This window comes from Rutidosis leptorrhynchoides, chromosome 2, assembly GCF_046630445.1.
Source record: "Rutidosis leptorrhynchoides isolate AG116_Rl617_1_P2 chromosome 2, CSIRO_AGI_Rlap_v1, whole genome shotgun sequence".
NCBI classification, from domain to species: Eukaryota; Viridiplantae; Streptophyta; class Magnoliopsida; order Asterales; family Asteraceae; genus Rutidosis; species Rutidosis leptorrhynchoides.
The window spans coordinates 206,627,276-206,639,981 of record NC_092334.1 but is presented as its reverse complement, the minus strand read 5'-3'; positions in this window follow the sequence as shown (position 1 = coordinate 206,639,981).

Sequence of the window (12,706 nt, the reverse complement as noted above, 5' to 3'; positions counted from 1 at the left end):
TATATTACACAGTATAAATCTTATTTATTCGGATATTCTGTTGATCCGTGATAATTTGTTGAGTTCCATACACTAAACAACAAACAAATTACTGCTACAAAGTTGAATTAACTTCCTTTATAACTTGCATATACTTATCTCAATTGTAACTACATCACAAATCAATCCTCAAACCCATTTTGCTTTCTGTCTTCTGCTTCTATTCCTGAAAGACACCACCATCAAATGTTTTAATCATCTACTAAACTGCAACCTGCAACCATGCTGTTTTACTACTATTAGTACTCGACTTCTGGTCCTATTTAAAAACAACCACGATCATTGTTGCTGCAGCTGCAACCTTTCTTTTCAGTTTTCCAACCAAGATCCATAACAAAAACCGTTCTATTCGAAATACATATACCACTGCTATGCTTCCTTTCTTATATATATATTCCACCCACACCTGAAAACCACGAATCCACCTGCAATTCTCATTTGTTTCTGTAGTTTGAAACCAGTTCATTAAGCACCACTTGCCATCATCAATTGTTGCATATTTTTATTCAAAGATCAAAACAACAATACAAATACAAAATCTGAAACTATTATGAGAAGATGATAACGAACCAATTACCTGCTATTCCGATTTTTCTGTTTCGATTAACACCTTTTCGCCTCTTCGATTCCCGTTACTTGAATATCACCCTATTACCGCCACCCACATCCTTCAACCATCATCTTCTCCATCTCTTTCCCCCTCTCCCTCTCCACTTCCCTCACTTTGTGATCAACAAACCCGCTCCATTTAACCACTACAACTGCCACCATGACCTTCATGATCGGTTACTGTCGTGGGAACCTAATATCATTAAAACCGTTACTGTTTTCGATCATCACCATCCTTATTGTTTAATGTTTGACCCAAACAATCACCACAACCATTCATCATCATCTTAAAATTTTTGTTCCTTCCACTACCCTACTATTTCGTTACCCGATCAAACCAAAGTACACATTAAAGCTGCTGTTGTCGATAGGGTTGTTGTTAAAAGTAAAATAAAAGAGGAATGAAACCCTATTGTTGATCATCTCCTTGCTTGAGAACCTGCAAATCACCACAACCTGCATCAACCTTCTTCCACCACCATTCATAACCTTAAACCGCCACACTATCAAGAACCATCCTAACAAACCGTACACTTTCGTGGCTGTAAACAGCTCCTGCCTCCGTCGATCTGTTTTGTCCGAGTACCAAGACACACACCTAAACACTCTATTTTGCTAAGAGTTTTCCTGTTTCGATCAACCACTCACATCTTACACAAACCCACGATTTCCTTGCTTCTATTCTTTATATAACAAAGATGATGAAGACAATGATTTAATTTTTTTATGGCCGACATCTTGAGAACAAGCAACCCCACTTGTGAATTAGGATTTAATTTAAAAAGAAAGATAATGATAATGGGGAGTGACGATATGATGATGGAAAAAGGAACGAATCAAAAACCCTATTTTATTTCTTGTTTGGATCGATTAAAAGATTTCCCTTTCTGGGTCATGTATAAACCGAAACCCAATTGAAAGTCTTTTGGGCCGTGTTTCCATTGGGCCGAGACAATTGAAAGTCTGTTGGGCCGGGTAATAGGAAATACGGGATAAAAATATTTCGTGGGCATATAAGCACAGAAAGAATGTGTAGCTTGGATGGTTAGGAAGGGTGTTGGGTGTTTGAGAGGTCACGGGTTCGAATCCCACAATGGCTTATTCTTTTTACAGCTTAAATTAAAGGTAGTATTCTAGCATAAGTATTTTTAATATTATTAATATTATTTTTATATTATCATTAATATTAACAAAATTAACTAGATTATGATTATTATTATAAATATTATTATTAACAAAATATTATCAAAAATTATTATTATTATTAATATTATTATCATTAAAATTAAAATTATTATTTTTATCATTGATAAAATTAACATTAATAACAAAAAAAAACCATCATTTTTATTAGAAAATATCATTTTATATATAAGAACTTACTTAAGATAAAAATGAATAAATATTAACCATTAATTAACAAGATAGAAAATGGAAATATAAAGTATAATACTAAAAATTAATATATAAACTTACTTGATTATATTATAGGTTTTAATATATATACTTGATATAGGTTCGTGAATCCGAGGCCAACCCTATATTTGATCATCGATGTTATATGTATTTTTACTACAAAATACAGTATGGTGAGTATATAGTCCCCTTTTAAACTCTAAATATTTTTGGGCTGAGAATACATGCGCTACTTTTATAAATGATTTACGTTATGGACACAAGTGATCAAAAATAAAATCTACGTTGAGTTGTACCATGGCATATTTCTTTATACTTGGTAGCTAATATTTACGTGAGGAGCGTAAACGCGAATCTTGTTGATAGATCCATCGGGCCTGACAACCCCAACCGGGCTGGACGACCAGTTTTAAACGGTTGCACAGTACTTCGTTTCGTTACTACACTTGGTACGGTGTAGGGTTTATTTAAGAATATGCTGCTGTGATTTAAATGTTAAGTATGGTTACCAAGTGCTCAACGACTTTTCCATACACTTGCGAGTGTATTATGTATGTATATGAAATCTTGTGGTCCATAGTTATTACGCTGCTAGCATCAAACCTATATATCTCACCAACTTTATGTTGACATTTTAAAGCATGTTATTCTCAGGTACAAATTAAGTCTTCCGCTGTGCATTAACCCATATTAAAGATATTATTTGGAGTTGATCATCGCAATGGGACCAACTGTCGAAGACTTCGTCCGGGTGGATTAGGACCGGTCCTTTCAGTTGGCATCAGAGCGGTGGTCTTAGCGAACCAGGCTTTGCATTAGTGTGTCTAACTGGTAGTTGTTAGGATACATTAGTGAGTCTGGACTTTGACCGTGTCTGCATGTTAAAAGTTTTGCTTATCATTTCTAGTCGGAAACCATCTGCTTATTATCCTTAGGAAATTGCCTGCCTATCATTCTCCAGTCTAGACACGTTCTACTGCATTTAGTGCATTGATAGTGTATAGATGAAATTCATATCTTAGCGTATCTGATAATTCATATCTTAGCGCATCTGTAGACTTGCCTGATATATGCCATAGGTTCCTCTATAGTCTACAAAATCTTTAGTACCATAAATATGGATTTAGAATATCATTCTATTTACGAAAATCATTTCACATCGAAGATCCATTCCATTCATCGATTTCCTCTTGGCAATGAACCTGAAAGCACTTACCGGCGAACCTGTTCGAGAAACCATTTACCCTCCCATTTCTAGAGTATCTCGTCACGAATATATATTATCCTATATTTGAATCTTACTCACCCGCTCGTTTCAATCGTCAAACATCTCGACATAATATAAGAAGTTAACAAACTACGTGCTCGAGTAATGGCTTTGGAGAAATCTGGCGCGGAGGTTACAAACACCAGCAGCAGCACCAGAAGCATAATCTGTATTATCATCATCAACGCCGACAATACTCTTAACACCCCAACCACAATCACGTCGTAAATCTCAATATCACAATCTGTACCTCGGATATCAACATCACACGCCTCAATATCACTATCTGTACTTCGAGTATGATCTTCGTTCTACGTATCGTTCTACATCGATTATCTTCGCTTTACATATCGTTCTACCTCATTTATCTAAGTTCGACATGACGATTATGTAATCTCTAATGTTTTAGAGATTATGTAATCTAGTATTAGCAATAAATCAAATGAGTTTAATATCCGATTGACTCATTAAATCCATAATTACATCTGAAGAAAATATATATGCAAATATATTTTCATAAAGATTGTAACTAAAAATTCTTTCGTACAAACTGTTAATGATGAAAAATATTTTAACGGGTAGGTAGTACCCGAGGAATATTTAGATTTCACATTAATAAGTTACACTGTACATTCTTCGAATCTGATTCAACGGTCATTTACTATCCTACTTACAACCACCGATATACGTATCCATTCACCACAGAACAACCATTTCCATTTAAAATTTCATAATTGGATTTTGACCTATCAGAATCCAACAAGTGGCATAACGAAGAAAACATTGGACAAAATAAAAAGTGTTAGAAACAAACAAATTAACTATGATGAATTTTGCTAAGATTCCACGCTAACTGTTCCTAGCTAACTGTTCCTAGCTAACTTGTTACATTTTATTTACCGCAATTTACATTCTCGCAATTTTATTTATCGTCATTTAATTTCTGTTATTTATTTTACGCACTTTAAATAACGGGACACGTATACAAGGTTTCGACCTATCATATCGACCCATCTAAATATATATTTCGGAACAACCATAGACACTCTATATGTGAATGTTGGAGTTGGCTATACAGGGTTGAGGTTGATTCCAAAATATATATATGGTTTGAGTTGTGATCAATACTGAGACCGGTACACGGGTCACGATACGTATTAATTAATTTGAATATTATATAATTATATATGAATTTATTGGACTATTGGACAATTGGATTATTGGACTGCTAACTTTGGACAATTAAAATGAATTAAAATATTGATTATAACATATGAAACTAAACAATTCTTCAAGTTTGCCACTTGATTTCATCTTAAACCTCATTTGAATCTTGACGATTTCAATCCATGTTCAAAATTTTCATGATTCTTGAAAACACCTCAACCGAGAAGTTGAACCAACTGCACTTCATTTACGAAAGAAAAGATTTATGCACCTGAAAAACTCTCGAACCCAAATTCATAGTTTAACACGTACCTGTGTTGAATCCTTTATCATTTATTAGCAAAAACCACCTTATGACTCCTTTTCAAAGTAGCCAAATTTTGTCACAGCTCCAGCAAGTCAACTTCGACTTTTCAGTTGAACTAACCTTATTATAACCTTGAAATATATACGTTGTCTTTTCGCCTTCGTTACCGGAAAATCTTTTATGTTTAACCTTGCTACCATCAGCGTTTAATCATCTAAAAATACAATTCTCCTAAAACCACCTTGGTTTGATAACCGATGATCCGGATCCGTTAACTTTGAAAATGCTGATGAGGTAGCATGTTGTAGATGGTCTTAATGGTCAAAAGTTGATAATAAAGAAGGAAGTGCTAGGAACGGTCGATAGAAAATTTGGTACTGAAAATCGAATTGAGCACACCATGAAGGAAACAAAGAACAAATACAAGGATCAAACCCTATATTCAAAGAATCCATATGATTCTGTATCTAATGAAATCTTTAGCGAACACCTTGCTTCTGAATCTAAACCCTTACGGGTAAATCTTCTTCATCATCCTCCGATATTAGAAATTTCAAGATATTATCGTATCTTTCATTGAAAATATCTTCAATACTTCTGAAGATATCTTCAAAATACTCTCGTCCGATATTAATTATCTCTCCGCTCTATCTGTACTACAATATAAAAGAAACTGTGTTAGTTTCTAAATTCTGAAACCTTCGAGTTTAAAATATGAATGTTTTGAAGTAGTGTTGGGAACTGAATCATGAATTAGTATAATATAATGAAACTTGATCAACGTCATTATATTACAGTAAGTCATGTTGAGTTTCTAATGGAATGTGATGATTCACAGTACCATCATCATGTGTCATGTTACACGGCTCTTACATTCTATTCAACCTCCAAACATATTAGGAACATATCATCTTGATAGTTCTATCTTTTCCAGGATATCCTGAAAATTTGACAAAATCAAAATCGTGCTATTATCATTTCTTTCTAAGAGCATTAGCTATGTTCATTCCAAATTTCATACCTACGAATTCCGGACCATTGTGTGCTTGACTTGAGGACGGGAAGATATAAAACTCAACAACCACCCAGAATTTACAAACCGTGTATATCGATGTAGATAACAATATAGAGACACGGGAGAACTAGAAACACTATAAACACAAGAGCATAGTAGAAGTAAATAGATTCTTCTGGTGGTAGATGAAAAAGAAGAATGACAGATGTGAAAATTAAGAGTATATCAAGAATCAGAATGGGATGGAGTATATTGGCGAATGTTTTAAGGTATGAGTTGAGGGAAAAAGAATAGAAGATGTGAAGTATGGAAATAAGGAAGAGAAAGGGGTGAATTTATAGTGAAATAACCGACAAAGAAATCGAAACAGATTGCCGCATTAAATCAAAGAAGATCATAATTTCCTTATTCGCCGAAGAATCAAATCTTTTAGATTTCCAAGATTTTCTTTTAAATCCCTTAAATTCCGGAAAATTCACTGTGACTACGTCAAAAGTTAAATCTCTATCTCAATCTTTTGTGACAGCTTCACTCATACGCTTCACATGATCGAATCGTTTTATCTATATCTCTCAATAATGATAAAACTCCATTATCACCTCATATTTGCCATGGAAACATTCTTATTGTTATTCATGACAACCTCTATCAAATTTCGGGGACGAAATTTCTTTAACGGGTAGGTACTGTAATGACCCGAAAATTTCCGACCAAATTTAAACCTTAATCTTTATATGTTTCCGACACGATAAGCAAAATCTGTAATGTTGAGTCTAGAAAGTTTGAAATCTATTTTCGGTTAATTAGATACCCTTTGACTATGCCTGATGATTCACGAACAATTATTGTAAGTAAATGTGTGTGTGTATATATATATATATATATATATATATATATATATATATAAATTGTTATATTATAAATAATATTATTATCATTAATCATATCAATATTATTATTATTATTAGCATCTATACTAATACTATTATCACTAAAAATATTATAATTATCATTTTTTTTTTTATCATGAATGTTAATACCATTCTTATTACTAGTATCACTTTTGATCATTTATATTACTAGTAATATTATTATTATTATTTATTCTATTATTAAGTATTCTTATAAAAATTAACAACATTAATGAATTTTAATAATAAATTTATATTAGTAATGTATGCTATAGAATTTAAAATAATATATTTTATAAATACATAAATACCCCGTAAATATATAGGTAATCTAGATGTACACCGTATATATATATATATATAAAATACACTGATATGTTCAGTATACAAATACAGATATATTACACAGTATAAATCTTATTTATTCGGATATTCTGTTGATCCGTGATAATTTGTTGAGTTCCATACACTAAACAACAAGCAAATTACTGCTACAAAGTTGAATTAACTTCCTTTATAACTTGCATCTACTTATCTCAATTGTAACTACATCACAAATCAATCCTCAAACCCATTTTGCTTTCTGTCTTCTGCTTCTATTCCCGAAAGACACCACCATCAAATGTTTTAATCATCTACTAAACTGCAACCTGCAACCATGCTGTTTTACTACTATTAGTACTCGACTTCTGGTCCTATTTAAAAACAACCACGATCATTGTTGCTGCAGCTGCAACCTTTCTTTTCTGTTTTCCAACCAAGATCCATAACAAAAACCGTTCTATTCGAAATACATATACCACTGCTATGCTTCCTTTCTTATATATATATATTCCACCCACACCTGAAAACCACGAATCCACCTGCAATTCTCATTTGTTTCTGTAGTTTGAAACCAGTTCATTAAGCACCACTTGCCATCATCAATTGTTGCATATTTTTATTCAAAGATCAAAACAACAATACAAATACAAAATCTGAAACTATTATGAGAAGATGATAACGAACCAATTACCTGCTATTCCGATTTTTCTGTTTCGATTAACACCTTTCCGCCTCTTCGATTCCCGTTACTTGAATATCACCCTATTACCGCCACCCACATCCTTCAACCATCATCTTCTCCATCTCTTTCCCCCTCTCCCTCTCCACTTCCCTCACTTTGTGATCAATAAACCCGCTCCATTTAACCACTACAACCGCCACCATGACCTTCATGATCGGTTACTGTCGTGGGAACCTAATATCATTAAAACCGTTATTGTTTTCGATCATCACCATCCTTATTGTTTAATGTCTGACCCAAACAATCACCACAACCATTCATCATCATCTTAAAATTTTTGTTCCTTCCACTACCCTACTATTTCGTTACCCGATCAAACCAAAGTACACATTAAAGCTGCTGTTGTCGATAGGGTTGTTGTTAAAAGTAAAATAAAAGAGGAATGAAACCCTATTGTTGATCATCTCCTTGCTTGAGAACCTGCAAATCACCACAACCTGCATCAACCTTCTTCCACCACCATTCATAACCTTAAACCGCCACACTATCAAGAACCATCCTAACAAACCGTACACTTTCGTGGCTGTAAACAGCTCCTGCCTCCGTCGATCTATTTTGTCCGAGTACCAAGACACACACCTAAACACTCTATTTTGCTAAGAGTTTTACTGTTTCGATCAACCACTCACATCTTACACAAACCCACGATTTCCTTGCTTCTATTCTTTATATAACAAAGATGATGAAGACAATGATTTAATTTTTTTATGGCCGACATCTTGAGAACAAGCAACCCCACTTGTGAATTAGGATTTAATTTAAAAAGAAAGATAATGATAATGGGGAGTGACGATATGATGATGGAAAAAGGAACGAATCAAAAACCCTATTTTATTTCTTGTTTGGATCGATTAAAAGATTTCCCTTTCTGGGTCATGTATAAACCGAAACCCAATTGAAAGTCTGTTGGGCCGTGTTTCCATTGGGCCGAGACAATTGAAAGTCTGTTGGGCCGGGTAATAGGAAATACGGGATAAAAATATTTCTTGGGCATATAAGCACAGAAAGAATGTGTAGCTTGGATGGTTAGGAAGGGTGTTGGGTGTTTGAGAGGTCATGGGTTCGAATCCCACAATGGCTTATTCTTTTTACAGCTTAAATTAAAGGTAGTATTCTAGCATAAGTATTTTTAATATTATTATTATTATTTTTATATTATCATTAATATTAACAAAATTAACTAGATTATGATTATTATTATAAATATTATTATTAACAAAATATTATCAAAAAATATTATTATTATTAATATTATTATCATTAAAATTAAAATTATTATTTTTATCATTGATAAAATTAACATTAATAACAAAAAAAAACCCATCATTTTTATTAGAAAATATCATTTTATATATAAGAACTTACTTAAGATAAAAATGAATAAATATTAACCATTAATTAACAAGATAGAAAATGAAAATATAAAGTATAATACTAAAAATTAATATATAAACTTACTTGATTATATTATAGGTTTTAATATATATACTTGATATAGGTTCGTGAATCCGAGGCCAACCCTATATTTGATCATCGATGTTATATGTATTTTTACTACAAAATACAGTATGGTGAGTATATAGTCCCCTTTTAAACTCTAAATATTTTTGGGCTGAGAATACATGCGCTACTTTTATAAATGATTTACGTTATGGACACAAGTGATCAAAAATAAAATCTACGTTGAGTTGTACCATGGCATATTTCTTTATACTTGGTAGCTAATATTTACGTGAGGAGCGTAAACGCGAATCCTGTTGATAGATCTATCGGGCCTGACAACCCCAACCGGGCTGGACGACCAGTTTTAAACGGTTGCACAGTACTTCGTTTCGTTACTACACTTGGTACGGTGTAGGGTTTATTTAAGAATATGCTGCTGTGATTTAAATGTTAAGTATGGTTACCAAGTGCTCAACGACTTTTCCATACACTTGCGAGTGTATTATGTATGTATATGAAATCTTGTGGTCCATAGTTATTACGCTGCTAGCATCAAACCTATATATCTCACCAACTTTATGTTGACGTTTTAAAGCATGTTATTCTCAGGTACAAATTAAGTCTTCCGCTGTGCATTAACCCATATTAAAGATATTATTTGGAGTCGATCATTGCAATGGGACCAACTGTCGAAGACTTCGTCCGGGTGGATTAGGACCGGTCCTTTCAAACGTGGTGTCTTAACACCTCGACACTTCACTTCTCACGCTACAACAAATAGATACATTATATACCTACGCGTATAATTATTCCACTCACAATATTAACCCTTCGCCATTGGGGTTATATAATCCACATCACACGTCCATGTGATAATGTACACACAAAGTGTGCACCTCGTCAAAGGTGGTCAACCAAAACGCACAACCGTGCTGATTGGACCTATACACAAGTCCATCAATCCACCTATATGTGAAGTGAGCTCTATAATCAAGAACCACTTCACCCGACCCGCACCCATCCTACACATACATATGCATATAGGATATTAACACTTACCTTGAAGTCTTGATGGATGCCAAACCAAAATCCACAATCGCCGATGGAATGTACCTATTCCATTTATCACAAATACAATAACACAATTAGGGTGGATTTACAAATCAACCCAAATTGACAACTAGTGCAATTTTGACCCAAATGCATTTCCAAGTACAAACCGTGCCCAAATTCACCAATAATCACTAACGCAAGTGAGAATGGTCCTAATACGCCAATTAGACCCAATCATAGGTGTTAAACACCTATCTTGCCCAAAATGACACTTAAACCCTAATTTGACTCATAAGAAGTCAACATTTCGCCATGAACAAGTTTTGACACCAAAACATATTTAACTCGGGTTTATACTTCAAATTAATCCATTTTAAGTTTATAAACCTTATTAAATCGACAATTGGGTCATAATCATCACCAAACCCTAATTTTAACTCTAATCAAAATTAGTCAGCCACATGAACCCTAAAGGCTTCCAACACCTCAACAATCACTAAATACTAGTGATTACACCCGTTTGCAAGTCTTACAAACTTACACTTGTTCAACAAACCCAAAACTCGCCAATAACAACAATAAACCCGAATCTTGGTGTTAATCTTCATTTAACAACTAAATGGGTTCCATCTATGAACATACAAGCCAAAAGCCCCAAATTTGAATGATGAACACGAAAATGAAATTCGGAGTTAGAGCTTACCGCTAGTATCACCTTGTAGCTAAGAATGAGGAGAACAAACTTTTCTCTTACGCTTTCGATCAAAACCCGCTTCTTCCTTTCCAAAAATTCCTTTGAACCAATTGGGGTTTGAAGTTTTTGAGAGGAAAATGAGAAGAAAAGGAAAAAGAAAAGAAGAAATGAAATGAGTGGATGAGATTAAGATCTTAAATCTGGCTCATACGTGAAAAGACCAAAATGCCCTTGAACCTTATTTAAAATTACTAAAATCTGGTACCAGTCCGCCCAGAACGCCGCGCCGCGGCCCTCATCATCGCGCCGCGACATATAACGTGGTCTGGTGGTCGCCTTGACATGCCTCCTGACTTTGAAACTAGTTAATCACCGTGCCGTGGCCCTCTCTGTCGTGCCGCAACCTTATGCACAGTCTGATTCTGACTCTAAATTTTAGGGACTGAACTTGCCTAATTCTGATTCTGATGTAAATTCTGAAAATGCATAAGTGTTAGGTTCACTTTTAGTGGTGCTTTCTGCTGCGCACATTTACTGACACTTTCAGGAACATTTTCTGATACACTAAAATCCGGGGTGTTACAACTCTCCCCCACTAGATTCGATCACGTCCTCGTGATCCTAGTCACTTAACCAATCCGAACCTACACGCTATGGTTCCCAAACAATCGTTCTAATCCGACTTCCACCACATCACTCATTAACCCGAAGGTTAATCCATTAACTAAATACACACTTACACGCATTCCGAGATGTACAATACACACAATCATCCGAAGTCTATGGGCTATTTGAATTGGAAGACAACGACAAAAATGAAAGAAGGAGGTCTATTTCGTTGATCGATGTCAATGGACCAAGAAACCTGTCCTTTGCTGAAAGCTCATAGGGTAAGACGCCAAGGGGAATTCCAGCACGAAAGCAAGTGTTGTTATCACACGTCCGTCCTGTCTGATTGATTCACCTTCGATTATTCAATCAAGGAAGCAGAGTCAACGGCCTTTGAAGAAAGATGACTTCTATTTTAAGATATTGAGTTGGACAGTCAAAAAAAAGCCCAAAGGCCAAAAAGAAGAGCAAAAACAGAGGAGATGTCTTCCTCATAGGCCATTGACTATCTATCCCCGGAGTCTTTCTCTCCGTCAAATTGTCACGTATTCTTCCAACTCCTCTAGGCGATTCTCCTCAAAGAGTTACCCTTAACAACTAAATTGTCATTTGCAATTTATCAAGTCCACAAAGCCGAGCACTAAAACCTGCTCAATCCCTCATATCGGGAAAACTCCACCAATCTCGTACCGAGTTATCGACCCTTTAGCGTACCATACCAAGTACAATGCTAAAAGTGAACACGTCTCAACCTAAAGTCAACAATCCGAACGTGGAATCAGTAGTTAAGGCCAGGGCTGTCTCGTTAAGAGGAGCACCAGATTCTATAACCAAATATACTTTACCAGTACTTGCAATTGTGGTTGTCCTTTCGTCGGCTGGTGGATTACCTTCGGCTGCTGGCTCTACTTGAGGATCCTCCCCCTCTGTTGTAGTAGCTCCAGAGGTTGAGGTTATGTGTGTTTGTTGAGCAAAATCTAGGTACTCTAGCATTTTTGGAGATAAACCAAGATATGGCTCAACACATTTATGTGTAAACATCGCACCCTCTTTTGACACAAATGGCTTTGCTGGATGAGTGATTTTACTGTAGCTGGCCTCCAGATTATG